Genomic DNA, 14,468 nt, shown 5'->3' with positions numbered 1-14,468 from the left:
CACAAGACAAAGCAAAACTTAGACGTTTATTATTTATATCCCTCACACTGTGTGAACCCCCCTCCCCCCATCCACTATCCCTCTGTACGTTCCCCAAATTAATTTTCAAACCCCCATGACCATCTTGTGGTTACCGACTATTTTTCAAAACCTCTCACCTTCCCCACCCCCCCGCCCCTCTAGCAACCCTCTGTTTTTCCTCCATGTTTCCAAAACTCTCTGATTAGTTCATTCACTTATTCTTTTCTTTAGATTCCGCATATAAGTGAGATCATATGGTATTTGTCTTTCTCTGTCTGACTTATTTCACTTAACATAATGTTCTCTAGGTCCATCCATGTTGTTGCAAATGGTAAGATTTCTTTCTTTTTATGGCTGTGTAATACTCCATTGTATAAATGTACCACAGTTTCTTAATCCAGTCATCTACTGATGGGCATTTCGGTTGTTTCCAGGTCTTGGCTATTGTGTGTAGTGCTGCAATAAACATAGGAGTGCATAAAGATTTTTGAATTGGAGTTTTGGATTTCTCCGGATAGATACCTAGGAGTGGGATTGATGGATCATAAGGTAGTTCCATTTTCAGATTTTTGAGATACCTCCAAACTGTTTTCCATAGTGGCTGCACCAATCTGCATTCCCACCAACAGTGCACCAGCGTTCCCTTTTCTCCACATCCATGCCAGCACTTGTTGTTTGTTGATTTATTGATGATAGCCATCCTGACTGGGGTGAGGTGGTATCTCATTGTGGTTTTTATTTGCATTTCTCTGATGGTTAGTGAGGTTGAACATTTCTTCATATGTCTGTTTGCCATCTGTGTGTCCTTTTTAAAAAAATGTCTCTTCATGTCCTCTGCCCATTTTTTAATTGGGTTGTTTGTTTTTTTTGGAGTTGAGTTGAGTGAGTTTTTTATAAATTTGTGATATTAACCCCTTATCAGATATATCGTTGGCAAATATCTTTTCCCAATCAGTAGGATCCCTTTTTGTTTTATTGATGGTTTCCTTTGCTGTGAAAAAGCTTTTTAGTTTGGTTTTCACAGAAATAGAACATATAATCCTAAAATTTATATGGGATAACAAAAGACCCCGGATATCCTCAACAATCTTGAGAAATAAGAACAAAGTGGGAGGTATAACAATACCTGACTTCAAATTATACTACAAGGCTACAGTAATCAAGACAGCATGGTACTGGCATAAAAACAGACCCATAGATCAATGGAACAGAATAGAGAGTCCAGAAATAAATCCATGCCTATATGGCCATTTAATCTATGACAATGGAAGCAAGAATGTACGGTGGGGTAAAGACAGTCTATTCAATAAATGGTGCTGGGAAACTTGGACAGACACATGCAAAAAGATGAAGCTGGATCACCTCCTTACACCACATACAAAAATAAATTCAAAATGGCTTAAAGATTTAAATGTAAGATCTGAAACCATAAAATTCCTAGAAGAAAATATAGGAAGAAACTTCACAGACATTACCCGGAGTAAGATTTTTACTGTATATCCCCTCGCGCGAGGGAAGTAAGAGAAAAAATACATTCTTAATATAATGATTTATTACACTTACAATGGTATTTTACCTTCTTAAATACTGAGTTCTTTTATGGACTGTGTCTGACTCATCTTTGTAGGCCCAGCACCTAGCATAGACCCTGGCACATGGCAAGTGCTTAATAAATGCTTATTGAATTAAACAAGTAATTGAATAGGTTGTCATCAAATAAATTTGCATTTTAATGAACATTTTATGTGCCACAAACTCTGAAATGGGACAGAACTCAAAAATAAGACTTTTGACTTGAAATTACATTAATATGGCATTAAACTACTTACCAAACACCTTTACTAATATCAAATATGTATGTTAGGAACTAAAAGTGACCTTAGATCCTGGATAAAGCATCTCTATTTGTAAAGGAATTAAATTAAGTGAGGAAATTTATCCAAAGTCACATAGCTAGTCAAGTGGAAGATGCAAAACTAAAACACAGACACTGTGATATCTGACTCAGTATTCTTCCACTCACCCAAATTCTAGTCATTGTTTCAGGCCTAGATCAAATCCCACCTTTCTCATGGAGCCTCTTCTGATTGCTCCAATCCATGCTACCACCACTCTTCTCTGGAGTTACTATTGGCCCGATTTATGTTGCCTCTTGATCTTGCTCTCTCCACAATACTCCATAACAATCTTGTCAGAATAAGTTCTAATGTTTAAGAATACTTAGATTCAAATCCCAGCTCTTCATCTTCCAACACACACACACACACACACACACACACACACACACACACACACACACGCATGAACAGACATAGACAAACACGCATCTTATCTACTTGCATACTGACCAAAAATTAACTGGGGTGAGGGCTTCAACAAGAAGGGAACATTTTCAGGTAGGATGACATCTCTAGGTCTGCAGAACAAGAAGTTCAACATAGGACAGGGGTAGCCTTGGCCCAAGATGTGGCAGGCGAGTGCTGTAGTGGATTTTTTTCATGATGAGAACTCCTGAAGGGTCACAGGTATAAGAAAATGTGGACTGTTTGGCTCTTGTGACTAGTAGGGAGAGTCAGTCATCTCAGGCCATTTAACAACCTCACTGTCACGCGGGGTGTCATGCGGGGTCTCTAGTCCCGCTCCCTGCATAAGAACGCAGGATATGGCGAAGCCAAAAAGGAACACCCATGGTGCCATAGGTAGGGGAGTCATACCACTATATTCTCGCTGGCAGCTGGGTTGGAGACACAGGAAGCAGAAGCCACAGGATCCACAACCCACCATCCACTTGTCTCTGCCAACCAACCTCACTTGCTAACTGCAGTCTGCCTTTCTGCAACCTGCAATCCACACTCCACTATGCCACACCACACCGCCATGCCACAGCACCATACCTTGCTAGCTTAGCCACAGCAGTTATATCAGTGGCTAATGGCTAACCGGTAACAGCCGATGGCCAACTAGTCACAGCTGATTACCATCTACTACCTGAGCCAGCACCTTTCTATGTGAGGCCAAAAGCCTGGAAGCTGCTCTCTGGGGCTCTGTCCCCACACTCACCCATGTCCCTAAGTTCCAGGTGTGCCATCATGGAAAACAGGTAGGGAATCATTGCTTTGTCATCCCTGGCCCCTTCTTCTTCTGGCTGCCCAGATTATCCGGTGCCGGCTTGTGATGTGGACAGAATACTCCATGAGTTACCTGCACTATGTTTAGGCCAGCAGAGCCTGGCAAACTGAGACCACTCTATGACAGCCACTGGTGCCATGGGGTTTGCTGATAGCTTTACCTCAGGAGATTCTGTACAAGGTTGTGGGGCCATTGCCTAAAAGTGCGAGTGCAAGTTTAGGAAGTTTACCTGAGGAATGGTGGCATAAGCAACTCAAGTTAAAAGTGAACTTTATAGGGAGAAAGAACTTGGCATTTGATTTTCTGCCTGCGATAAAGAAAAGCAAAAAATTTCTGATAAGTTTATATTATTCTGACAAGAAAGACTTAAAAAAAAATGAAGTTGTCTTTGATGGAACTCATCCTTGAGACCAAGCTATCATAAACTAGGAGCAAATAGAAAACTGAATAGATCCTATTCTTGGTGTTTAAAATAGACTTGCTAGAAAAAGAACTGAAGGAAGATGAATTTAAATGTCTAAAACAATATAAGGTGAGAGCTGATATTCCGGGAAGAGCACTAGCTAAGAAGATGGATCAGAATCTATCCAATCCCATGTGACTGAAGCCAAAACAGCTTTGAAGTTATGTTAAAAGAGTGAAGAACAACTAAATATAGCATTGAAGAAAGATATAGATGAAAATTCTCAAGTTTAGAAAAATATAAAACTCTTTTCACATGAAGCTAATGCATGGAAAAAAATGAGTAAAATGAGAAAACACACAAATATAGCTGCATATTCTAAAGCATGTGTAGAAACTATTATCTATTAAAAAACAAACAAAAAGAAAAAACCTCAGATCAAGTCTAACTGAATGCCTATTAAAGATGGCAGATGTAACAGGATAATCGTTACTGGGAGCTGGACAAAAGGAGAGTCAGAAATTGGAGGCCACTTAAAGGATCATTCAAAAAGGGCTTTGAAGAAATTGTTTGTGCCCCTGAGTTTGTTTCCTTACAAACTCTTGAAGAAGAAAGTAACCATATATATATATATATAATCTGATAAAGAAGATAAAAAGAAACACTGAAGGATTATATCAAAACTATCTAGAGGAAGAAGGTGTCTTGAGAATCAAAAGATGCAAAGATGGAAAAGGAGCTTCAAATGCTTCAATTTTAAATAATGATTGAGCTATAACAAGTAAATGAAAAAGAACCCTCACAGGTAAAAGGAAATAGCAGTTTAGAGATAGAGAAGTGTCCCAGCAGATGAAAATATGCGCCATCTTCCTGAGTGGCTGCATACCTATGGAAAATAAGACAGTGTTAGAAGGAAAAATGTAAAGACTCATGTGTCCTTTGAAAAACCATATTGCTGTTAATTACAAAGCTCACCATGTGTGGTTAATGCTTCAAACTCCAATAACTTAGGAAAAGAAAGTGCACACAGTGGACTAAATTAACTGAAGCAGATGTTGCATTTGAGCTTTCAGAAAGGCTATTCAAGGGTATGATAAAGAAATTACAGCATTTGGCCATCCTAAAAAGACTAGGGAGTCCTTTGGATTATCAAATCACCAAAGCAGGAGCCATGCTCAACTGGGATGGACCTAGTATTCAAAGTGCCCAGTGTGGACTTGATGTTCCCTCCAAAGGATCCAGATGCCAGGACGATGCTCTCTCCAATCCTGAACTAGTTCCTTCTCCAGTTGGGTAAAATGGAGCTTATCCTACCACTCACAATTCTGGTCATCTCTCTGCACAAAGCTAAAGCAAGTTTTAATAAGCCTCCTTTCAATGGATTCTCACATTCTCAAAAGTAGAGTCCAGTGGAAAGGACATTAAAATGCTCTTGGAAACTTATGTCCTTCAGGTCCATCTCTCTCACTGAAAAGTGGGGCAGCTAGCCAGGCTTCTTTGCTTCATGTTAGTATCTAGGCAGGTGTCCCATACTGGGAATTGATTCAGGGGAGCAGTTCAAGAGGGAAAGCTTTTTCTCCCACTCTTCTAATAAACCCATATAATAACCCCTGAAGTTACTTCCAACCTAGTGGACATTCTGGATCATTCCATCCTCCAGTAGCACTTAGGGATGCTTGATTGTGGAGGTGTCCTTGCCATCTTTGTCCTCCACTTTCTGAAAGGAGTGAGAACCTGTTGTGTAAATTTCATCTTCAAGTGACATTTCTTATAAAAAATCTGGATGAGGACAAGAAATTTTCTATTTCCTTTTTAGGATCACTTTGAATTCTTCCCTTTCTGTATTACTGTTTTTAAGAGACTGCTCGTTTATTTGTTCAAATTAAAATTGATAGAATCTTAGATTAGTATTTCAATGAGTGAAGATTATTTATAAAATAGGATCTTGTGAATAAATTATTTTTGTTTTATTATACTCCGTAGGTAATGTAAGTATTGTATTTTAGCTTGATTAATCAGTCCACCATAACATAAGGAATAAGAATTTTACGTGGGTAGTTCAGCAACTAGATACTTTTGAAACTCTAAAAATTATTTCTGTTTGCCAAGAACTGTATTTAATATAGTTATGAAAAAATGGAAAAGTAACTTGAAGTTTATATGATAAATTGTCATTGATTTTAAATAAATATTAATTTTATCCTTCTGCTCTTAACAATAGCTTGGATGAAGGACAGGGATGATGACTTATCTTCCTTTCATATCTCCAGCATATACCTTTTAAATTTTTTTTAATTTTTCAATTACAGTTGACATACAATATTATATTAATTTCAGGTATACAACATAGTGATTAAACATTTATATAACTTATGAAGTAATCACCCTGATAAATCTTGTACCCATCTGACACCACACAGTTATTATAATATTATTGATTATATTCCTTAAGCTATACCCTATATCCCCATGACTACAGTGTAACAATTTGTACTTTTTAATTCCTTCCCCTTTTCACCTACTTCTCTAATCCCTCTTCCAGCTGGCAACCATGAAAATGTTTTCTGTATCTATGAGTGTGTTTCTGTTTTGTTTGTTTGTTTTGTTCTTTAGATTCCACATATAAGTGAAAACATATAGCATTTGTCTTTCTCTGTCTGACGTAATCTACTCAACACAATACCATATTTGTTCCCTCTAATATACTCTTCTTTTCAGTTATTGTATTTTTTATTTCTAACTGGTTCTTTTTATGTTTTCTATTTCTATTTTTATGTTTTCTAACTCTTCCTTATAACCAGTGTTTTGAACTCTGCATCTGGTAAATTCCTTGTCTTCATTTTGTTTAGTGTTTTTTCTGGAGCTTTGTTCTGTTCTTTCATTTGGAACATGTTTCTTTGTCTCCCCATTTGGGCTGTAATTGTGTTTGTTTCTATGTATTAGGTAGAGCTGTTATGACTCCCAGTCTTGGTAGAGTGACCTTATGTAGTATGTGTCCTGTGGGGCTCAGTGGCACAGTCTCCCTGGTCACCTGAGCCAGATGTTTTAAGTATGTCCCTTGTGTGAGTTGTGTGTGCCCTCCTGTTGTAGTTGAGCTCTAGTGGCTATTGGCACATCAGTGGGAGGGACTGACCCTTAAGCTGATTTGTTGTGAGCACTGGCTGTGACTACAGTGGAAGAGTAGTTGTGCATGTGTTGACCCTGTAGAACAGGATTAGCTTTAGCAGGGCTCTGGTGCCTGCCCAGTCTGCCCTTTGGGTGTGCTGCCTGTGGAGACAGCCTGGTGGTGCTCTGACTTGGTCTGAAACTGGTCACTGGATATACCAGCCCCAGGGCTTCCTGGGGTGGGGGCTGCCACAAGCCAAGGTCAGCCACAGCCTGTGCCCTCTTCAGGGCCACATGACATGAGCCACAAAGCAATCTGCAGATGACAGCCACCCACGCTGCATTTGGAGGTCCCCAGGAGAGGCCAAGCTGTGAAACGAGGCTGGCTGACGCCAGGCTTGGGGCTGCACAGCAAGAGGTATAGGACATGCCAAGGCCAGATACTGCTTGTTTGGGGTTTGGGAACTTTTGAGAGATTTTAGGAAAGTCCACAGCATGAGCCAAGACAGGCCATTAGTACAGAAAAGCTACTGGAAGCAGCTTGGGGCAGTATCTCTGGGAATCACCAGGGCAGTAGGAACAATGTTAGTTCAGTTTATGGAGACTCAGATATAATGGTCACCTGTGTCTGCATGCCAGAAGCGGGGAGGGCAACAAAGAAATAATGGATTCTGCCAGCACTTCTGTCTGGCAGAAAGCTGCCCCTCCAGCTCTTGCCCTGAAGCCAGACAATTCAGTTCCTCCCTGTACATCCCTCATGCCTTTGGAGTTGCTGCCTAAGCACTGGAACTCAGAGCAAGTGAGTCCATGAGCAGGCCCTTTAAAAGGAGCACCTGAGACTCCAACAGCCCTCTGATTTTCACAGCCAGAAGTTATAGGGACTTCTCTCTCCAGCACTGGAACCCTGGGCTGGGGAGCCTGGTGTGGGTTTGGGACCCCTTGCTGCTCCAGGGGAACCTCTGCAGCTGAGATATCCCTCCCAATTTTTAATGGTCACACGTGGTGTGGGACCAGTCAGTTCCCTGTCTCTGCCCCTCCTACCAGCCTCGAGGTGGCTTCTTCTGTATGTCCTTAGTTGTAGGGCTTCTGTTCAGCTAGCCTTCAGGAAATTCTCAGTGATAGTTGTTCTGTAGTTTAGTTGTAACTTTCATACAGTCATAAGAGGAGGTAAATACAGCATTTACCTACTCTGCCTTCTTGACTGGAAATCTCTTTAGCATACATTTCTTTCATAATAGGTATTAGGACCTCAAAAATTATCTAATGAATGAAAAAATGAATGAGTTGATCAGTGAATTTTGTTAAGCTGCTCTGTTTTTCTTATCTACCTCTATTTATCTAATTTTATATTGATCATAAAATAATTTCCTAAGTTACTAGGTCAAGCCTTCTGAGATGCAGCATTTAGCATTTTCCTGGTAGATTCATGAGCAAGACCATTCTCTTCATTTGGAGTCTGCCAGTCTTAAACTTTGCTGCTGAGTGTGTTTGATGTTTGACACTACTAATCTGTTTTAAGACTACTGGGTATAACTCCCAAATAATTACCAGACACTATGTGCCAAACATTATGCTAGCCATCTTACATGTATTATTTGACTTAATTTTTCATGTGCTCTAGAAGATAGGTGCTCTTATTTTCTTCGTCTTCATCTTCAGAGACAAAGATGATAAATTACTGAGCAACAAGTGAATAAGACCTGCATTGAACTCAGAGGTAGTGTCTCTCTCTCTCTCTCTCTCTCTCTCTCTCTCTCTCTCTCTCTCTCTCTCTCTCTCTCTCTCTCTCAGCTTAAGCTCTTGTTCATTGTTGTGCTATACCCATCTCTGTAATGGTAAAATACAGGTTCACAGAACATAATCTCCTGTGCATATGAAGTATATGCTGCATAGACCAACTTTTGAGAGACCTACACATTCAGTATAATTATTTGATAGCACTTATGGCCTTTATCCAAACCGTTTATTCTTCTTTGTCTAAACTCCATTCTGACTCATGTCCATGCTCATTTACTAGGATGAACATAATCCTGCCCTTTAAACCTTGGTGATACATTAACTCAAACTCTGAGTTTTCAATATGGATCACCAGCTTGTCTAACCCTAAAAACGATATCTTCCAAAACAATTTCCAAGGATATCTTGTAGTCTAAAGCCATTATTGATTAATTTTGGAAAATATTCAATAAATTTGAACCAAGATTCTGTAGAAAAACAATGAATCAATGCCATCTCTCTCAAGGGCATCATAAATTTTAATGTGCTGAGTTTCAGTATTTGATCCCATATCAAATAAGAAGTTCCAGATGAATTTCCAGGTGTCACCTAAGGAAAGCCTTATGAAAACTTTCTGAAGTGTTTTTTTTTTTTTTTTTCCCTCTCAGCATTATGTGCTTTTACATGTAGTAGACAATGTTGTAGACTTAATTGTTATTGTATAGAGTTGTTTTCATCATTGATTAATTATAATTTCTCTGGAAGTGTTAAGTGCTAGAATTTAGATGGAGAATCAGTTAGTTTTAAATAGCGAAGTGCCAAATCATAGGTGATGCAGGTGTTTTCAGTTTTCTGTGACCAATTTGTCTTTGCTAAGAGCAAACTACTTACTAGCAATCAAGAAGTCTACAGCTTCATATCTTGTCATTTTCCGAAACGAAATTAATTCCTGGTCTAGAAGTTGATGGATAATAAAATATGCTAAGCAGGACGTTTAAAAAAGCAATGAAAAAAATAATAAAAGGAATTGGAATCTTAGAGCAGAGAGATTTATTTGTGATAATTAAGAACTGACTTTCACAAAACAAGAAATGAATATAGGAGTGTAAAATTTTGGAGATCCACAGAAACCTTAGCTGTTCTGAAAGAGCTACGATTGAATCTTACAGATCAAATGAATCTTTCTAGAAATCCTTGAGAGAGTTACAATTCATGTTAAAATAGCATAAAATTAGCACTGTCATTTCTGCCTAGATTAATTCTTGCTTAAACACATTATTACATAAGCTCCAAGAAAATGCCTGTCCAGGCAGTCTCCACATGCAGCTGTAGCCTGAGGATGGTTCTCTGGGAGCAATTATGTGCCCTCTTTCCCAATTCTGGAAAGAGAGAAGACCTAAACTGAAACAGAGGCTGCCCAGCCATGCGGAGCTTGGGGTGGTGAGTCCATCATGAATCCACTGGAGAAACAGGCAAACCGATGTCCTGCTGGAACGTTTTTAACCCCAGCTTGTTTCATGGATGCTGGTAGAAGACCCCAGCCATCTTTTCATTTTTCTCCTTCCCTAAAGCCCTTTTATCTGTTATTGCTCATTGCCTAGAAAAAGAAGACAAGATGTACAAAATTAAGAAACATGGAGAAAATTACCAACATGCTAAAAATTTTATAAAGTTCCTATTTTTAAAATTCTCAATTTCCATTTTGAAGGGATGCTCAGTAAACTGTTTGAGATAATCTTAAATGCTAGTCTGTAGTTATTAAGCACAACTATAGATATTAAGCACATAGCTTTTGGGAGATAATTCTCCATGTGGCTCTTGTATGTTTGCACATCTTGCAAGCAGAGGCATTGACTATCCTTAATTCTGAACTGCATTTTAAAGGGTATGTGTATAGCAAACAGCCTTTGAAAAACGTCTCCCTTCAGACCAAAGTGCAGGAATGCTTACTGGTCATTAAAAAAAATTTAAAAATTGTGGTGACAGATGTTAACTAGACTTATTGTGGTTATCATTTCGCAATATCTACAAATACCAAAACATTATGTTGTATACCTGAAACTAATATAATGTTATATGTCAATTATACATCAATAAAAACAAGTGCGGAAAAAAATAAATCCTCTAGGAGATTAGTTGAGAAAAACTTGTCAGAAGAACATTTGTAGTTCTACACGACCCTAGTGAAGGGCAGGATTGGGAGTAGTAACACAAGGTGAAGGGACTTTTCCTGAGTCTGCTTTTCAAAAATTTTAGTTAGTTACATGCTACATTTTTAAATCATTTATATTATTTCGTTTAAAAAATACAGGCTCCTTTAGCTCCAGGTTCCTCCCCTATAATGAAACCTACTGCATGCACAGGCACTCATTTGGTCCCATCTGCCTTATCCCCTGTAGGACTTGAGCAAGGGGAACTGATGCAAATATACAGATGCTCATGCCACTTGCTGTGTCATTGCTAACCCAGAAGTTTCATGTCTTCTACCAGCATCCACAAACTGGCAGGCTAAGCTGTTAGGATAAAATCTCAGACCTTTCATAGTTCTTGGCAATAGTGCAGTGGCTGGTAGATAGAAACTGCTGAATAAATGTTGGTGTCCGCTCTTAACTGGTCCTCCTGCAACCACTGGTGTTGTCTGCTATTTCTATGGTCCACTTCCTACTCAGCTTCCCAATGTGGTCCTTTCCTGTCCTTCCTGTTCTGCAGGCTGGTCCTTTGGTCTTTCTAGTTGAGGAAGTCATCTGCTTCTTTGATCCCTCAAGTTTCCTCTACTCTGCAGGATTTCTTCCCCTCCTGTAGGTTTCTCAGGCTTCACCTATTAGAATCCCTATCATTATGTTTAGGACTATCCGTATCTGGTCCATTAAGAACCTTTCTTCTGGTTTTCAGATTCTCTGCCTCCCAAGTGGCCTATTCTTCTGCCCCCAGATCTGGGGGGGGGGGGGACATTTCATTTAACCATTCCACCAGAGCCCCTCTGTGGCATATCAGCATTCCTGTCTGAGACATAGAGGCTGTTCTCTCTAGGCTATAGCTTGCATTAAACACTGTCCCTTCCACCCCTTATTTCTTTGTCCTTTGTTTTGTTGTTTACCAGTATGTCTTTCCCATTAGCCTGTAAGCAATTTGGAGAGCAGGATATCATATTCCTTTTTCACATATCCCTTTATATACTAGTGCTTTTCAAAATAATAGCCAGTCACTAACTAAATTTCATTTTAATTTTACATATAATAGTGCATCCATATAAAATAATTAATACCTTTCACCTTCACAAGGGAAATAGGAAGGCCATTTTGTCACATAGGCCATTTCCTCTCCCTTGACCCTCCTTGGCATCACTGTTGCTATTTTTAAACGCCCTGCTGCATATGCTAATTTGGTAAGAGCTAGAAAACATGGCTTCATGACCTAGGTGCTTTTCTGACGATGACTCAGAGGCAGGAGTAAAATCACCAGACAAAGGAGTGGTGGAGATTTGAGTGACACTGGAAGAAATACATTGGTCATTAGAGAAAAGGAATTCAGCAAGATCATCTAGGAATTCCAGTGAAGAGCTTTAAAATACATCATGCATAAGTATGCAGACAGCAAGACAGGATTTAAATAATGGGGAAGGTTCTAGGGCTATGGTAAAATTCTGTAAGACATGGACAACAGCAATGGAGTGACTGCAGAAAAAGGAATGCCTTATTTAATCTAGCTTTCAAAAAGTTTCTCTAGGGTCTTGCCCTTGAGGCAAGCAGAAAAAGTGATCCTGGATTGGGAGGGTCCCTTCACAAACCTAAATGCTATCCACTCTGCTCCTACCCTTTCCCCACTCTTTGCCTTCATGAAGAAAAGTTCCCCAGGCCTACTGAGTCCCAAACCTGCTATTCTGCACTGTCTCTCTAAGAGTTTCAGTCTTCAGGAGAGAAGATATAAGGCCTTGGGAGAACAGCTGCTCCTTTCATTGCATTCCTTTTCATATGTTGGAGAAGAAGACACAGGACATGCACAGCGTCTTCATTTTATTTTCTGATGTGCCTGGCACAAATGTCAAAGACAGCTACAAGTAATTGCTCTCCAAGCTCCAGTGAACTAGAACATCTTCATTTCAGTCATGCATAGCCTGGAATTTTTTTTTTTTTTTTAAAGGAGAGAAAGATGACTTTATGTGGTAGTTGCTAGGCAGCCAGGCTCTCAGGGAGCTCCAACATACATGTAGCTTTGCAGAATCTCAGCAGGAAGCCACACTGTCCTCTTTAAAAAGCTCTCCTATGCACCACTGCAGACTGTACAGCACCCGAATATGTAAGTTTCTCTTGTTTGTTTTTAACTACCCCCCCCTTCCCACCCACCATTAACTAGTGACAAATCAGGAGATGATTTGTGTTACCAAATCTCCTGCCTCCTTGAGGGCTACAAGGCAGCCTAATCTTTGGGCAGAACTCCAGTGGAAAGTACCGCAAGAAATTAAATTTTAAAGCTTTTCATTTATTGTTTTACGTGTACATGGAGACATTTTGAAAAATACATAGAAGTACAAGGGAATTAATAAAAAATATAATAATCCCACAACTCAGAACAATCAATGGTAATTACAGTGATATTTCCTTCTACAAAGAAGATATGTAAGAAAATTGGGATCACTACATACTCAAGATTTAACAAATAAATATTGTATATGAGTATTTTCACATTATTAATGACGTTTTAATATTTTATAAATATTTCATCACATATATGTATTATGAATCATTTGCCTATTTTTATCTGGTCTATTATTATTAGCTATTTAATTTTTTGCTAATTTTAACTAGTTTAAACAATGCTGTCATGCAAAGCCTTTACATGATTCTATACCCATTTTTCGATTTCTTTAGACTAAATTCCTAAAAGTTATTTGACCAAAAGGTATGAATTCTATTGAATTTCTTAATAGTTATTATCAATATGCTTTCAAAAATATTGGTAATAATTTACATTTTCATCATAGGTTTGATGACTCTTGTCTCACTGAAACTTAATTAGCATAGTATGTTGTCATTTTTGAACTGTCAATTTTGTTGTTATTTTATTTTGTAAAGATATAAGTTGGTGTTAGAAATTTATATCTTGTTTTGATTTTATATTAAATATTTTTTTACATTTAGCATCCATTTACATTTATTCCTTTGTGAATTGTGAATTAATGACCTTTAGATTTGGGGGTGTTTTTTTTTCTAACTAGGGAGAGGACTACACAAAGGCATGGACACCACTTGCAAGTCTGTCACATGAAGCCACTTGCAAGTCTGTCACAACCAGCTCAAATAAGTCTGAGACCCATTGAGACTTTAGTCTCATCTAGCTCAAGGGTATAAAAGCACTGAAATTTAAAAAGCCAAAAAGAAGGATTTTTTTAGAGAGTTGTCAAGGCACGTAGTGCTCCCATTTCTACCACCCCCATGGAGGTGGGCAGGGACAGAAAGTGTTTTCTTACCTTTGTCCAAGTGAGAGTGAGGGTTCCCTGAACACCACTCAGAGAGTTTGGCGTGTGTCCCCTGGAGTCTGACGAATACTGGTTATCAGAAGCTGAGCCTAGAAGCTGCCTGAGGAGACAAAAGACAGGGGAACACCATCATATTGACTTTACTACCTCCTTCTTGGCAGGAACAGTGTATCTCACTGATCAGATAGGGGTCACTGGGAGGTGTCCCGACTCCTCCCTAAAATGGCTGCTTAGAGAAGTGATGTGCAATTAATGGGAGGGGTGGGCTGAGCGATTAATTAGAAGTGTCTCACAAAGGAAAATTATGGTGCATGTTAAGAGCCTACCATATCAGAGCTCTCCAAAAGAAGCAATTAGCATTAGAACCAAAGAATCAGCACCCCTAGATGGCACCATCCATTGTCTCTTCTCCATCCCTCTCTTTAACACTGGAGGAACCAGAGCACGTAGTGAATCAAAGAACAGAGGAACAAGATCCCTGACAGCCAAGAAGCTGATGGTCTTCTTTACCCTGATTACTATAGCTATTTTTTGAGGGAGAAGGTACAATTTTAAATGAAACTTAGAGTTTTTATTTCATACTACACTGGACATTATAATCATGAAAATGAGAGTGTT

The 14,468-nt window shown here is 39.0% G+C and overlaps 1 long non-coding RNA gene across 1 annotated transcript; it reads right to left on the bottom strand.

The window, feature by feature from the left end:
- Nucleotides 1-9,401: 9,401 nt before the first annotated feature.
- Nucleotides 9,402-13,977, bottom strand: LOC148755795 (uncharacterized). The gene is made up of 2 exons (XR_016018705.1): nt 13,842-13,977; nt 9,402-9,971 (listed from the first exon to the last, which is right to left on the bottom strand). It is a non-coding gene; the product is annotated as an uncharacterized LOC148755795 (long non-coding RNA).
- Nucleotides 13,978-14,468: the final 491 nt, after the last annotated feature.

Source organism: Rhinolophus sinicus, chromosome 14 (genome assembly GCF_057876585.1).
Source record: "Rhinolophus sinicus isolate RSI-liver-muscle chromosome 14, RSI-T2T, whole genome shotgun sequence".
Lineage (NCBI taxonomy): Eukaryota > Metazoa > Chordata > Mammalia > Chiroptera > Rhinolophidae > Rhinolophus > Rhinolophus sinicus.
This window is presented reverse-complemented; position numbering and strand designations above follow the sequence as displayed.